The following is a 15,698-nucleotide window of genomic DNA, read 5'->3' on the forward strand; positions in this document are numbered from 1 at the left end:
CTCTCTCTCTCTCTCTCTCTCTCTCTCTCTCTCTCTCACACACACACACACACACACACACACACACACTCTCTCTCTAAAATCATGATATATTTGCATATACTTTGCATATACCCAGGGGCCTAAGAATGTGGATTACCTGCTCACAAATCCTTCGATAGTCTATAGACCAATCCATAGAGACAGCTAATCACTCCAACTCATCTTGAATTTTTTTAAAAATCATATGTAATAGTTTACATTGAGAACTAATTATACATGCTGCCACAATCAAGCGCAACACGAAGCAGCATTTTAAGTATTTAGAGAAAAATATATAATAATAAAGAAATAAACAAATAAAACTTCTTTATGAAAAAAATTATTAAATTGATATAATAAAAACTGATTAAATGATAACAAAATAATTTATTTACAAGACAGTTAAATCTTAGTAAAAAATAAAATAAATACAACTGACTCACATTCTTACCTATTTGCGCTTCTATGAAATAAAATAATAATAAGGATAAACTCAAAATAAAAACTGGGTGTACAGAACATGAAGAAATAACTGTACTCGAAACTTTAAAAAACTATTCTAGTGGTACTTATTAATTGTTTTGAAATTATAATAAACTTTTTTTGAAATGAATTCATTTTATTCTATAGGCTCAGTTTGCATTTCATATTAATTGTTTTAACTGAAACGTAATAATAAATAATTAAAACTTGAATAGTATTTCCAAACATTTTCTCTCAAATTTCACTTTAAATTTTTGTTAATCCGCCAATATTAAGAAAATCATTTAGCGTAACGATTTCTTATGGGCTGAAATGAAACTTAATTAAATATACTTTCAAATCGTTATAAATATTTGTTTTCGTAAAATGAATATTTTTAATATTTCACGAAATAAAAACGATTAAGACAATTTTTTATTGTGGAGAGAAAATTAAAAATGTTTGAAGATCTGAAGAGCGTAGTTTTTGAATTATTTAGAAACAATTGAAAAAAGTGATCTAATTTGGCTTTGAATCATAAATGTTCCATTTGCTACAAACGTTTTGGAAATTCTATGTATAGAATCAAAATTAAATTTTTAGAGTATAGACACAATTTTTTTTTTATTTGATTCTTTGTTATCGTTTGTTTTTATTTTACATTTAACTCTAACGTTGGTCCGAAATTTACCCAATTCGAAACGTTGACATACACTTATCATAACTTGATTGAAGAGTGTTACGGTTCAAAAACTTTATATAGGAGTTTTAAAAAATAATTTCTCAGTTAATTTAGAAGGAAGCAGTGAACTAGAATGAGTTGATCCTTGAGAACACACTGGCTGCCCGGGGCCACTGGGGGAAATGTTTGCATTGTCCCAACTGGGGGAAGCTTTCGAAAGTAAGCTGTCTATTTCAGCAGATCCCTCCGGCAATGGAGGGCTTAGCTGCTTGATGCTTTACATTTAGTTTGGAGCATTATGTGGGAACGAGTGTGCTCATAGTATGTAATACATTAAAGGATTATGAATAAAATTCTTATTCCGTATATAGAATTTATATTTTTGCTCGTCGGACCACTAATTATTTCAACGAATAGCGATACATATATGTGTATGTTGATCAATGAGGTTTAGTTTTTTGTTGGCGAAATCTAAAAATATTTCTGCGCTCATCAACTTCTCCTGGTCAAAATTAGCGCAACATTTTATCATTCTACCACAAATTCTATTTTGTTAATAATAATAATTAATTTTATTTAAAAAATATAAATACAATATCAGAATATTGCTGCAATGAAATATCCGATTTCTGGAAGTAGATGAAAAAAGCATTTCTTAAAAGTACCATAAGAAATAAATAAAATAAAATTATAAGATTACGAAATTCTGAATTTGGAACCAACTGAATTTAAGTTATTGTTTAATTAAATAAACAGATTGGAAGATAGTTGACCGTATGAAGTATTACGAGGGTGGTCTGAAAAGTTTCCGACCTATATAAAAATACAAGATATTTTTTTATTTTTTTATTTTCAGCAAAATCTCCTTGTAACTGTACACACTTCCCCCAGCAATGCTCCCATCTCTGTAAAGATGTGATAAAGCTGCCCGCACGTTGGGTGCTGCATTTGTTCAATTTAGAGCAAATATGTGTTCGAATGAACATTTCCAATGCTCTGTTGGCGCAGTTCAGGCTCAATAAATCCATGTTTTGGCGCCGATTAATTACTGTAGATGAAGCTTGGATACACTATTAAAAACCCGAAACAAAAATACAGTCCAAACAGTGGAGTGCAAAGGGGCGACCGGCTCCAGAAAAACCAAAAACTGTTTTCTTAGCTGGGAAAGTGATGATGACTGTTAATGGGGATAGTCATAGAGTTATTTTAATCGACTATCTTCAAAAAATAAAAACCATTACAGGAGCATACTACGCATCATTACTTGACAAGCTGAAGGCAGAACTTGCGGAAAAACGGCCAAATTTGCAAAAAAAGAAAATCCTGTTTCACCAAGGCAAGGCACCGCCTCACACCTCAGCGGTTGCCATGGCGAAAATCCACGAATTACGGGTTGAACTACTTGACCATAAGTTTAAATTATCTCTTTCATTCCAGAAAGAGAACTTGGATTTTTTTAATAAAAAATTAACCATAAAAATTTAAAAGCTATTCGCCGACTGCTTATCACATTAAGTCTTTTTGATATAGCTGGGAATAACTTTCACTTATGATTAATTAATTAAAAATTATTTCGGCTCATTCAATGTTAGCAAGTAATTACGTCACAGTACGATTGAAGCGATTATTAATTAAAAAGGGGATGTATTATGATAAAACCATTGCATGTCTGAGAATGCGATCGGTAAGAGTCAATTGTGTTCAGGAAATTATTTTTAAAAGGATGAAAAAATAGATTCGATTTATAAAAGTTATGTGACGCCCATGACCTGGGTTGTAAAAATCGCCCGAGATAGGATTGTAGTTCAAATGGGACTGTGCTTCACATCCCCGTGGACCAGCATTTCCAGATCCAAGATAACAACGGAACCACTCCCCCCCTACCCAGGTCTTCGCGGACAACGGTGTAATATGTTACAGGGGCAGAGATAACCATCGTGTCTGGTCATGATGTAACATCCTGGAAGCAGTTCTGTGTGAACAGTTGGCAGAACTGTCTGAAGATCTCCCCAAGATAGGTTGAGTGGTTCTTTCTTTGTTATGTATACGTATTTTCTTTCTTATATACAAAAATGTTAAGTTAGTCATTTTTGGATTGTTGATGTTGGATGTGCAGCCTCTATTCTCTGTTTATGTGATGTGATATCCTGAACTGACGAAGCGTGGACTGGTTAGCTTTGTATTATTATTTAATAGATTTATATTTTATATTCGAAATATCATTAGATAAATGAATAGCCTTTCTGTTATTTAATTATTAAATTAAACTGCATAGGGTTTCATTTTCATATTCCTGTATTAAATAAATATAATTGATTACATAAAATGGAGACCGTCCGTAGCTCAGTTGGTTAGGCCTATGTTTATGGTTCTGAGATCTACTGGCGGTGCCGGTTAGAATCCGGCTGAGGGCGTTGAGTTTTTTCATTAAGTGACGGTCCCACAAAATAAAAACTTTGACCCACACCATGGTTAGAATAGGTTGGTCACTTGTAGATAGCCAGGCAAACATCACCTTCGCTGCGGATTATCTTTAAAAAAATAAAATTATATTAATTAAATTAAATCAATCAAAGAAATATGTTACTTCTCGTTAGATAAGAAAACTAATTATTTCTATTTTTCAATTTCATTTATATTTACTAAATCAAGAAAAATCTTTGTCTCACGATTGTTTTGGGCAGTTCTTCTATCATCTCACAAGAGAACATAACACAAGAAAGGCAATCCTTCCCGGCCGCTCATTTTCTTAAGTCTCCATTTCTCCATTTAAATATCGAAAATTAAAAAAAAAATATCTTGAACTTAATTGAGTTACGGATATTTTACTATGAATGATGAAGCCAACAATATTAAAATTTTACTGATATAATTACTAAATTGAGTGTACACGTTATTCTATAAATAAATTTGAGAATAAATAAGATTTATAATATCAATTACTGTTGGAACTGATATGTTATCAACGCTCGCGCTCTATCTATTTGTAAATTATTAAATCTCTTATTAATCATCATTTTATGTATTTCAATTGATGTACTACAGAATGTGCTGCATGTAAATTTCAAAGTGATCTTGTACTTAAGTGCAATTAATTGCACAAAATAATTTTTTTGTATAAATATACTGAAAGATAAAATAAAAATGTATGCTTCTCAATAGCAATAAGAAATTCAAGTATTATTCACTTTTTCATGAATTTTATCTCATAAATATGAATTAAAAGAAATTATATAGGGAAAATTTAGAGCTTTTTTTTTTTTTTTATAAAACAGGATATTTACTTATATTTATGGTACTTTAGACATTTTTTTAATATTCAATACTTCTACAAACTTATACACATTCAAACCTACTCTTAACTCATACTAATGATTGAAATTTATTAAAACCTCATTCATTCGATTAAAATAGTATTTCTAATATTAAGCCCACAAAAGTATACATATTACATTTTTTGGAATATAGTAATAATGATATTATACTCTTATGAAGGGTGCGAAAAAACAAAACAAAGCTGTATTGCACAGCCCACTATTCAGGACTCTGACACTGACGGAAGGTCACGAAGATGGCAGACCCACATGAACAGACTTTGTCAAGACTGAGGACAAGTAACTAAATTATTTCTGACTCAACAAAACAGTTGAGTCAACCAGACTGACACAAAATACTACCCCTTTCCAAAATAGGCTACCCTCAACTCGTTTTTCCCATAATGATATCAACCCCACGCACCCATGGGGCTTAGGAAAAAAAATTATTTAAGGAATAAACATTTGTTTTTTTCGTACCCTCCTGAACCAATAATAAATTGATAAATACATAAATATTACATGGATAATGGAATATGTTTATCAATAGAATATGTCAATAAGTTATACACATCCCGTTCTCCATGCAATTTGTATGTATTTATCAATTTGTTATTGTTTCAGAAGTGCCAAAAAAAATTTGTTTTTTATTTGTTTGCTAATAATAGATGAAAGGCAGAACAGGTATGAAATACATATGTTAATAAAACCAAAGAATAAAAAATACCAAAAATTGAAAGTTATTTAAATCAAATTTTATTTGTGTTTAAGTAAATTTTCATTTTAGCCTTTGACATATTTCTTGAAGATTTGTTGAAATTCCGTATGTAGCGTTCTTTTCTATATAGAATCGTTTCATAAAAATGGAGAGGTATACAAATCTAAATTTCGACGTTACCAATTTTCCCTTTAAATTGAAGTAGAGGGTTAAAAATTTGTATTGAGCCAAGGTAAAAAAAAAAATATTTTTTAAGGTTTTCTTTCCCCCCTCTTCGTTTTATTTAAAATTTTTAAGCATTAATGAAACAATTAAACCACTTTTCATCAGAGACAAAAATAAGAGAGAAATATGAATATTAGTGACAGAACTGCTTATACTTTTTATATCTTTTACATTTTCCCCTTATTGATTGTTATCAATCCAATCTTACCTTAATATTCCATTTAAATGTTTCTTATTGTCCAACTAACCGATTATATTAGCGGTTCTCAAGATTTTATTTTAAGATATGTCTTTATGAAAATCCCTTAAAAGTTATGATATCTGTTATAATCACATAAAAGTCTAAGATTTGTTATGCAATACCAGAAATAATGCATACTGCCGCTGTAAAAACCGAGAACAGCATTACCGAACAATGATATTGACATTTTATGTGCTCAGCGTTCTATCAAATATTTAAAGATTTAGTTATATTTTTGTCCTATCATCATCGACTCTTCTTCAGCTGTATTTTTACATCTATTCTGTTTTAAAAGGTATATATAGCAACCAGGTCTATGGAAATTGGACAAGCGGAACCCACCGTGAAGTTATTGCTTCCTGTTGGTGATCACTTCCCCCCTGACCTAAATGGCGTTGCAACATCCTACAGGAGCGGTCCTGTCTAGATGTCCTTTAACAACACAGAGAAGTGCAGTAAGCTTACCCTTGTAGTAGAAGAAGCATTTTTCCTCATCATTGATATAATGAGCTTAATGAAAATAGAGCTGTTTTAAAATGTTGATTTTAGTGAGGAAGTTGCTAGGTGCATTTGAGGCATATACCTACTTCATACGTCATTTCAGTTTCCTTCAATTTTTCATTTTATTACTAGACTGTTAATATACATACAGGAAAAATAATAGAAAATAAAACCTCTCTTTCACGCATACCATTTGTTAACATACACACAGACAAAATAATAGGAAATAAAAACGAACATTACTCTTACACACATACCATTTTGAAAGACTTCGTTATTTTGATTCAGGAGTCCTTAAAAGTTTTTAAATGTTCTTAAAACATTGGAAAAACGGTATAAAAATTGTTCACGATAGCAATCGAGGAATGGAAATGGAAAAGGTTGTATGTGCCAAAAAAACTAGTTTTGAGGAAAACAAACAAAACAGGTAGCTGGCCACAATTTTTGCTCTAAAATTAAAGCTTTGGGAAATTAAACCGTTCAAGATAGAAAATCCCAGTTTTTTTTTTATTATCAGTCGATTGGCGCTGGTTTCTTCATCATTATTATTATTGGCGTGACAGACCGTGGAGGTACAAGAGAAATACATCGCGCGTTTCTTGACATGGTTTTTTCATAGGTTGGGTTCGTTACTCCCACGCCTATGTTTTGTGAGTGCCATCCATACGCTAACGGGCATCACAAATGCCCGGGGGAGGCTGTGAGTGAGTAATGTATAATGTTATACATGAAATAAACCCGTAGGGCCAGGGACTAGAACTCACAACCTTTGGATTGGTAGATAGGCGCATTGCCACGCTGCTACTGTTGCCCCCGCTTTCTTCATCATTATCCCATCAAAATCTCATTTTTCGTATTTTTGTCACTTACATTGTTTTCCATTTCTATGCTTCAATTATTTTCTTTACTGAATTTCACTTTTAAGTATAGGCATACAAATGCTACAAGTCGTTTTCTATTAACACAAACTAACACTAATAAGTTACAAATACCTGTTTTATATTTTTAAAAAATTATGTTATATATAACTATTTATCGTCAATCAGTTCAAAATGTACTTATCGTCATAAAAATAAGAAGTAAACGTCGTTAGACGCCAATCCATTGCTCTATTCGAATGAAACTTGCTAATCCTATGAGTACAGGTCGACCAGTATTATTGAGAAAAAAAGATAAGTAGATAAGATAACAATAATATTTATAAGACAATTAATATTGTTAAAAACATTTGTTTGGATTTTAGAATCACATCAACAAGTCCACAAAAATCATGTAAGTGATATCTATTGATAACATTTTTCTTTTCAAATTGGGTTTTTCACATTTGAATCTAAATTTAGAAATCTTTATCTTGATAATAAATCCTTTTGTAAAATGTTTTTATGAATTCATCATTAGTTTTAGAAATATCGTTGTTTTCTATAATACGGGTGTAAATTCTCCATGATAGAAATCAAAAAGTTTAAAAATTTCCAAAATGGGCATGATTAGCAAGGCCGGGTAACAGAGATGGTCGCTTAGTAGTTAACGTGATTGCATTAAGATAGAAATAATAAATTTATTGATAAACATTTTTTCACATCTTCACATTCTAAAAAATACTTTAGACAATTCGAATTAAGTATTGTAATTCTTGTTTCTTTACACTTTTCACTGTACGTCTTATTTTTATTTTCTTCGTTCATTTTTATTTGAATTTTAACATATTTTAAATCATATTTACCCACACATAAGATAAGTTTCATTTCATTTTATCTATTGTTTGACTTTGTTACTTTATTTTATTTGTTTGTACATTTATTAGCTACGATGATGCCCTGCAAAGTGGTGCGAAACGTTGGTTTTCATGAAATAGTTAATAGGCTCCGATTTGAAGAAGATTGGATTCAATGTCATGAATGCAAAGATTGGGTCCAGGAAGATCGTGATTGTATTGTTTCGTCAGGTCAATATTACTATTGTGATGAAAAAAAGTTTTTTATCACAATTAATAATGTTTGTGGAGGTACGATAATGTGTGCCCTGGACTACCCGTCATATTTTGTATTGTCAGAAATTCTAGGAGAAAGTAACTTTAATTTTTTTTTTATTAAAGAAAAATATGAGTAATAATTTTGAGTAGTATGACTGAAGAAGTTCACAAGTTTGTTTTCAAAATAAAATACATACAGAAATGTTGTTCGTTGTATTTTTTTTCTTTCTATTTCCGTGGCAATCCTACATTTCCCTATATATTTCAGATAGTTTGATCGGGAAGCATTTATATACACTATTTTTATCAATTTCTGTTCTTGCGTATTATAAGAAATTATCTTGTTACATAACATTATAAAATTATATTTTGTTATATAAAATTTTCTTGTCAACTTTATCTCAAGTTTGTGTCAAGCATGTGCAACGATTGGATGCTAAGATTGCATTCATTAATATTCCATTTGTTATTTTGCGATAACAGAGATATCTTCTACCACTTCGTCTGAAGTGCATATTAAAAACTTAGATCGCAGTTTCTTCCTAAGCTTAAAATTTAATTATTTTATCAATTTATGATTTATGAAAACTTACTGATTTTACATAATTTAAAAATAAATAAATTTGGTGACTAACCGAAACATATTAAGATTTTTATCAAGGAAAGTGACAGGAGTTTAGAAGAGACAAAACCAGTAGAGTGTGAGCTTATTTTCAATTTATAAACTAAGCCGCTGGTTCATCTCTTCCAGAATTACCGTACATATTATAAAGGAAGATCTTGAAAATGGACAGCAGTACGAAACGTCAACTATGAAGTTCAGAAGTTCGTAAGAAATAATAATAATACACTATGAAATTAATATTTGGTGGGTATTTTTTAAAATGTTCGTTTTGTAACTTTTTAATAATTCTTCTCAATGATAGGATATCAGTACGCCACCACTTCCTAAATCAAACAAACGGAGTTCCACTTCACTGTCTTGACGTCACTTCCTATATCAGCTAGTGTCCTCTGTTCCAATAGTAACAGTATGAAGTAGACTTCAGAAAGGGTTCGGTACATTTATTATTTTAGTATTTATTTTTTGTTTAACTATTTATTATAAACATTTAGGTTATGAACACAGTCGGGTTCCAAAGATTAGGTTAATTTTTTTTAATAATTATGTTTGTGTTGGAGAGGTTTTTTAAACGTCTCATTTTGAATATAAAGGTGTATAACTACAGAGCTTTTAATTAGAACACTTTTAATCTAATCTGTAACAAAAATGACGAGCGTCGAGTGGTTCAGATCAATGTACGTCCGAATATTATTTGTATTTTGATTTTACATTGAAATTAATCAGTTTACTCCTTAATTATGTTTTTAATAAATGTATTTTTCACCCGTACTACGCTGTGGGAATATATAGTTAATATAAAATGTTCTCTGATGTCTATATAAAGTGTATTGTGACATTGCGTTCTGCTTCCTCCCTGCCGATTCAAATCCAGTATTTACTATTAACATACTCTTTTTACATTTGTTAATTACTTGTATTATTTCAAGTATTTTTCTTCCTCGCTACCAAAGGAAATAAAATAAAATAATGCAGGATATAAAAATAAAATCTTCAGAATATAAACTTTTTATCCCCATTTTACGTTTTAGACATCCAGGAACAAATTTGGTTCGGTGTCTGTCTATTTGTCTGACAAGTTTGTTTTATGTAATAACTGATCGAACTGTTTATCCGATTTTAATGCATCAGGGATTGAACGGTATTTTTTCTTGATTCAGATTTATTTCTATAATAGCTTGTCCCACTGGGCTCAAAGTTAGAGGAATATTAGAAGTTAGTGTAGACATGGTTGAAATTGCATGGACAACTTAATAATCAAAGTAATGGGAGGGATTGTGCGTAAATTTCGATATGATAAAGACATTCTTTTAATAAATTTTACTCGGATGTCAGAAAAGAATTTCTATCAGCTTTTGAGGTTGGTCGTACCAAATATTTCAAAAACAGTCAACCCATTAGGTAGATTATACCGAATGTAATACATAATTAAATATATTTAATTACTAATTATTTTAAATGATTGTTATTACTAAAAAATATTTTATGTTTATAGTATCATTTTATAATCCCCAACGGATTATATTTACGATAAAAGATCAACAAATTAACTTCAAGACTAATTGTAGAATTGTTTTAAATACAATTTAATTTTTTTATATTAAATTATTTATGATAGATTGAAATAAGTTTATTATATTTCCATGTATTTTTCAACAAACTTTGACTACATACATTTTTTTTATTAAATCGAGCCTCAATCCCAACAAAACCCTTCATCTCTATGTTAGACTTTATTTTTAATTGGTTGTTAGTAAATAAAAATATATATTTATGAGACAATCAATTTATTTGAACAATAATATTAAAAGGTATGAAAAAAAAAAATAGGGTAAACATTTTTTCCTAAAAAATGTACGTATTTTCACAATCAAGTTCCTCTCTTTTATAAACTATCTAGATTAAAATTTAGAAGTATCATTTACAATTTATTTATTATTATTATAAATACTTCTAGAAACTATCCAAAAAAAAACTGTTATTTTACTTATTTGTACCAACATCTTGCAGTCCTTGTGAATTTCTGCATCTGAAGATCATAATTTTTAATAAGTTATTAATTGCTTAGCTACAATTCATTTTTTAAACAAAATTCAAATCATAGTGTAAGTAGAAAATTACCAATGGTCGATGGCGATCTAAATTTGTTATCTTCAATGAAATTGAATATTTCTTTCGGAAAAAGGTGGCGTTTCTTAAATCTTCTTAAATTGAAAAGAAGTGTTGAATGAAGCAAGGAGATTCACTCGTGTTGGATAAGCTTGCAATAAGGCACGGTTTATCGAATTCCTCGAATATTACAGAGGGAGGGTAACATAGCTTTCTCTGTGCGGCAATAAGTGCGCGGTGTGAACAGAATATAAAGCATGATGCAAAAAGCGCCCAGCATTGACATAGTCTAACACCATCACAAGAAATGAACGCTCATGAACTGATTCATGTCACTCTTGACGGAGTGAGCGGATCTAATGGTGTATCTAGAGAGCTGTAATTTAATGCCATTTTATTTCAGTAAACTATATTTTTTGACTTGCCCCATCTAAAAGTATTCTATGACATTTAACTGTCATTTAGATATTGATATACGTTTCCAAAAAAAAAAAAAAAAACATTTATTTGCAAATCAGGTGCTAGATCTAGACTGATTTGAAAAGAAACTTCGACTTCATTTATACGAAGTTCATTAGGTTTTTCTATAAGCGGGTCATAGCAAAATAAGAGTCGGAGGAAAACATTCACAAGGGGTGATTTAAAAAAAAAAGTCAAATAGAACTTTTGCTATTGGTCACATGCATGCATTGTTTAACCAACCAATAATATTTTTCAAAGGTAATTCATATTTACTATTATGGTTATGTATATGGTATAATGGTGTAATAATATTTACTTTAAGATGGTGCAATTTGGGTTTAATTATCTATAATATTTTTGAGCTATCGTTTCCTCTTCAGCAAAAAGCGTAACTTGCTCTTAGTCAGGGGTGGCCAACAAGTTTGGGGTGGTGTTGTTTATTCTGTGTACCATAGACTTTGAAGCGACTGTAGAAGACAAAACTTACAAGCAATCAGACATACTTCACATGGATCATAAGTTATTAATTATCCATTTTCTTTTAATTCTCCTGGATGTGAGTTTTTTGGCCCTTTAAATAATTATTATTTTTTTTACGTAGTTAAACAAGCCGTATATGTATTTTAGTACGATGTGTACTCAGCGAGCTATTAATAGATTAGCAAAAAGTAAGTTATATTATTCTTTCATGAGACCTTTTACTGGCCCTAAAAAAAAAAGATAAAGTGTATGATTGAATTCAAATTATCAGTCATTCTTTAATTTACTATCCCCAGCTTTATATCAACTTATATTTGCGATTTATAACATATTTGCTAACAAATAGTACAACTTATACATTGCAGTTGACATAAAAATTGCATTTTAAGTTAGTAAAAATATCTTGAACAAGTGTGGGAAAATCGGCTTTTTTGTACGAAATGCTGCTATCAAAACTTGGTTCTGGACAATTATTATCTCCATGAGTCTATATCTCGTAAACTTAAGAAGTGATTTAAAAAATAGTTTTGAACATATATATTACTTATCCACCCATACCTCGCGGGAATTCACTGATACTGACACACAGTATATAGGAATAGTATACATTTCACACCCCTTCTTCCTCTGTAGACTATTCCTATGACAATAAGTCGATCACGACACAATTATAAAATAAAAAGTGTTTTTTTTTTTATTGTTTATTTATTGTAATTTACAACTGTACAAAATAATACAATACGTAAATATGTAGTATGTTTCATATACACTTGAAAATCTTGGGAAGGAACCACCCATTGGTGGTACTTCAAACATTAATTTAAACTAGAAGGTCTCGTGGCCATCTTCTTTTCAGACGCCTCGGAGGATTATCAGGGATTGTTAAGGATGAAAGATTAAGAATTAATGGGTTAGGATGGTTAAGGAGTTTGGAATGAAAAGACGCATATCTGTTTTGGGCCAATTCTGTAACGAATGGGAGGTTAAGGTAAAATAAAAAGGTAGATTATACAAAAAAAAAAAAAAAGTTGGCCACCCCTACTCTAAGTGAATACATTTTCTTCTGTTCTTTTGAAAATAATATCATAAGAGTTTTTTCCGCCAGAATCATCTTATGGTCTGTGGTCTTCTTATCCAACAATATATAATATGGATATATAACAGAAATGTAAAACCTAAAAAAAAAAAAACATATACAGATTATATTCGAAACTCGTATCATTTCGGCACAGGTTTTACATTATTGAAATTTTGACAGCCAATCTTCGTCCCAGAATAAAAAAGAGTTTCATTTTTATTTTATTTCCTTATTGAAGATTAATGTTATAAAACAAAACAAATGCATTGGAAAACAGTGCTACAAGTTGGCTCAGTTAGAGTGTTATCAGTGTTTAAGAGTTCCTATTGGAAAGTGGTCGGTGGCTTTCCATCAAGATCGGAACTCGAAAAGAAACCTATCTCCTCGAACAGGTTTCGCCAACTCGACGCTCACTGCAAATAAACGGATACTAGGACACGGCTGAGTTCCTTTTCATGATTATCCGAAAATGATTTAAAACTAAATGGAATTTTTAATAAGGTTTTAACAGCTTTATTATTAGAAAGGAGTTTGTTATTATTAGACATGAGATTTTTATGTAATGATAAAATCATTATATGTGTAGAAATATGTGTTCATTTTTACATAAATATGAAACAAAAACGTAGAAATATTTAATACAGAAATTAAAAATTAGGAAATTCGACTTAAAAAAAGCCTGAAAATAAACTTTTAAATTTTTAACAAATTAAAAAATATATTTACATGTATTATGTAAAATATGTATTACATATTTATATTCATAAATCAACTTGAATGTGAGACAAATGTTACATTTTTCAAAAACAATTCGTTGACAATTGTCATAAAATTGATTCGAAATGCCCCACATTCATTGACGTTTATGAGATTAGAGTAATACGAATTTATATTTTTTACCTAACTAATAATCCTCCTAGGCGTCTGAAAAGAAGATAGCCTCGAGATCTTCTCCTCTAGAAATGATATTGGAGTTCTATCAATGGATTCTCCACATATTTGTATCATGTCGATATGTCACCTACAGCAAATTTACTTATTGTATATATTTTACAGTGGTAAATAACAATAAGTAAATCATTAAAAAAAAATATTTTGTACATCTGATTTTTTTTATTTGCCCGATTCTTATATTTTGCTAAGATGATAATTCCTTTTAAAATTGTTTTTTCCCAGTTTATGATTGCTATTTATGTATATATATATATATCTATATATATATATATACACAATGTGACGGTGGGAATACTACCGGTTCTCCGAGTGTGGTCCTCTAGATAATGGACGATTGTCGTGACGCCTCGGCTATTCACCCCGCTAGACTTCAGTGTTACTTTGGAGCATTCCTAGGCTCTGTGTTCTGCTGCTGTTCTAAGATCATTGTACTGCATCGTGTTACAGTTATAAAAAAAATAATTAACAACAATAATAATAATAATAGATAAAACAATTGTATCTCTGAACTCCGTCTGCATGTGGAATAGTATTCAAAGCTAGACACACAAGTTTTAGTTTAAATGTTGTATTGTTTTATTAATTTTTTATTTTATAATATATTTGTTCTCTTTCTTAAAATTCCAATAAAAAAATCCCTTACTTTCCATTTCAATACTCATTAGCGAATCGGGTTCAAAGCTTGGTTTGACACTTATTAGGTTTTTTTATTTTTAAAATAAGGCATTAAAAAATGAAAACCGTTTTGGGCATAGTAATCATCGTACTGTCCTTCAGAAATCCCGTAAGCTAGGGAACCTCTACCGGTGTTGGACCCCCTGGACTGAGTTCTTTTTAACCTATTGTAATACTGTTTTTTTTTTCTCTCCTACATTTTTTGGATATTTATGTGCATAAAATCGGTATACAAAGACATCGGTTGGTACCGAAATCCAGTTTTACACAAAAATGGTCAAACAAAAAAAAAAACTATTTATTGTTAACGAACGTTTCGCCCGTATACTTTGTAGGGCTTCGTGCGGGCTAAATGAAGAACTAAAAACAGATATTGTAAGTTTATTTTTTACAGATTTTCGTATTTTCTCTATTATTTTATTTTAATATTTTGTCAATTCTTAGAATATTTGTATCTTGTTTTTCCCTACCCTGACGAAGTGGGGCAAAACGTTGTTTAACAATTAGTAGTTTTCTTTTACTATTTTGAAACCTTTATTGATCGCCACCCGGACTATCTTCCTGCTAAAACATTTTTTTTTGTTAATTGTTTTTACTCAGAGCAGTTTTAGATTTGTGTTTTCATAAATTTATTGTTGTCTATACTCAAGTTATCAAGTTCAAAAATTTATATATACTCTATTTAACGCTTCAACTGAAATCCGATTCCAATAAAATCAATAAATATTTTATTTATGAAGGAAATAAATAAATAAGAAAAAAGCTACGCCAGTCTATATTTCTTAGTCGAGATTACAATGAGGTATAGAAATAAAATAAAACCTACGGTAAACAATAACTATTTGTGTATTAACAACTTAAAATAAATACACGGTATCATAATTTACTTTTTTTTATAATAACGTTAAGAAGAAGTGGATAAACCTTTAAGGAGCATTTGCTCTGAAGCAGGCGTACCTCCGCTATCATTTAGGAGACAAAAACTAGCAATTAACTATGTTTCCAAATTATTTGAACAAACAAATCATCCAACTTACAAATATATTTTTCGATCTAAATTCTCCATAGCTTTTCGGCAGAAACGAAACCCAACACTCCCTCTGGCAGAAAGAATCACTTTGGCTATCTCTACACTTAAAACGATTCCGATAATGAAGCCTGAAATTCAGAACCCATCTTGGA

General features: G+C 30.3%; 1 protein-coding gene across 2 annotated transcripts in view; it reads left to right on the forward strand.

Annotated features, from left to right (window-relative positions):
- Positions 1 to 15,698, forward strand: part of LOC106683617 (leucine-rich repeat-containing protein 15) — a 181,407-nt gene that overhangs the window by 114,609 nt on the left and 51,100 nt on the right. Inside the window, exon 1 of one of the 2 annotated variants that reach the window (XM_014425191.3) lies at positions 7,385 to 7,436. The exons of the other annotated variant lie outside the window; for it this stretch is intronic. The gene's annotated coding sequence lies outside the window, so the exon portion shown is untranslated. Of the gene's footprint in view, positions 1 to 7,384; positions 7,437 to 15,698 lie in introns of those variants that run through there. 2 annotated transcript variants of the gene reach the window in all.

Source organism: Halyomorpha halys, unplaced genomic scaffold (assembly GCF_000696795.3).
Source record: "Halyomorpha halys isolate HHAL.00 unplaced genomic scaffold, Hhal_1.1 Scaffold499.1, whole genome shotgun sequence".
In the NCBI taxonomy this organism is placed as follows: Eukaryota; Metazoa; Arthropoda; class Insecta; order Hemiptera; family Pentatomidae; genus Halyomorpha; species Halyomorpha halys.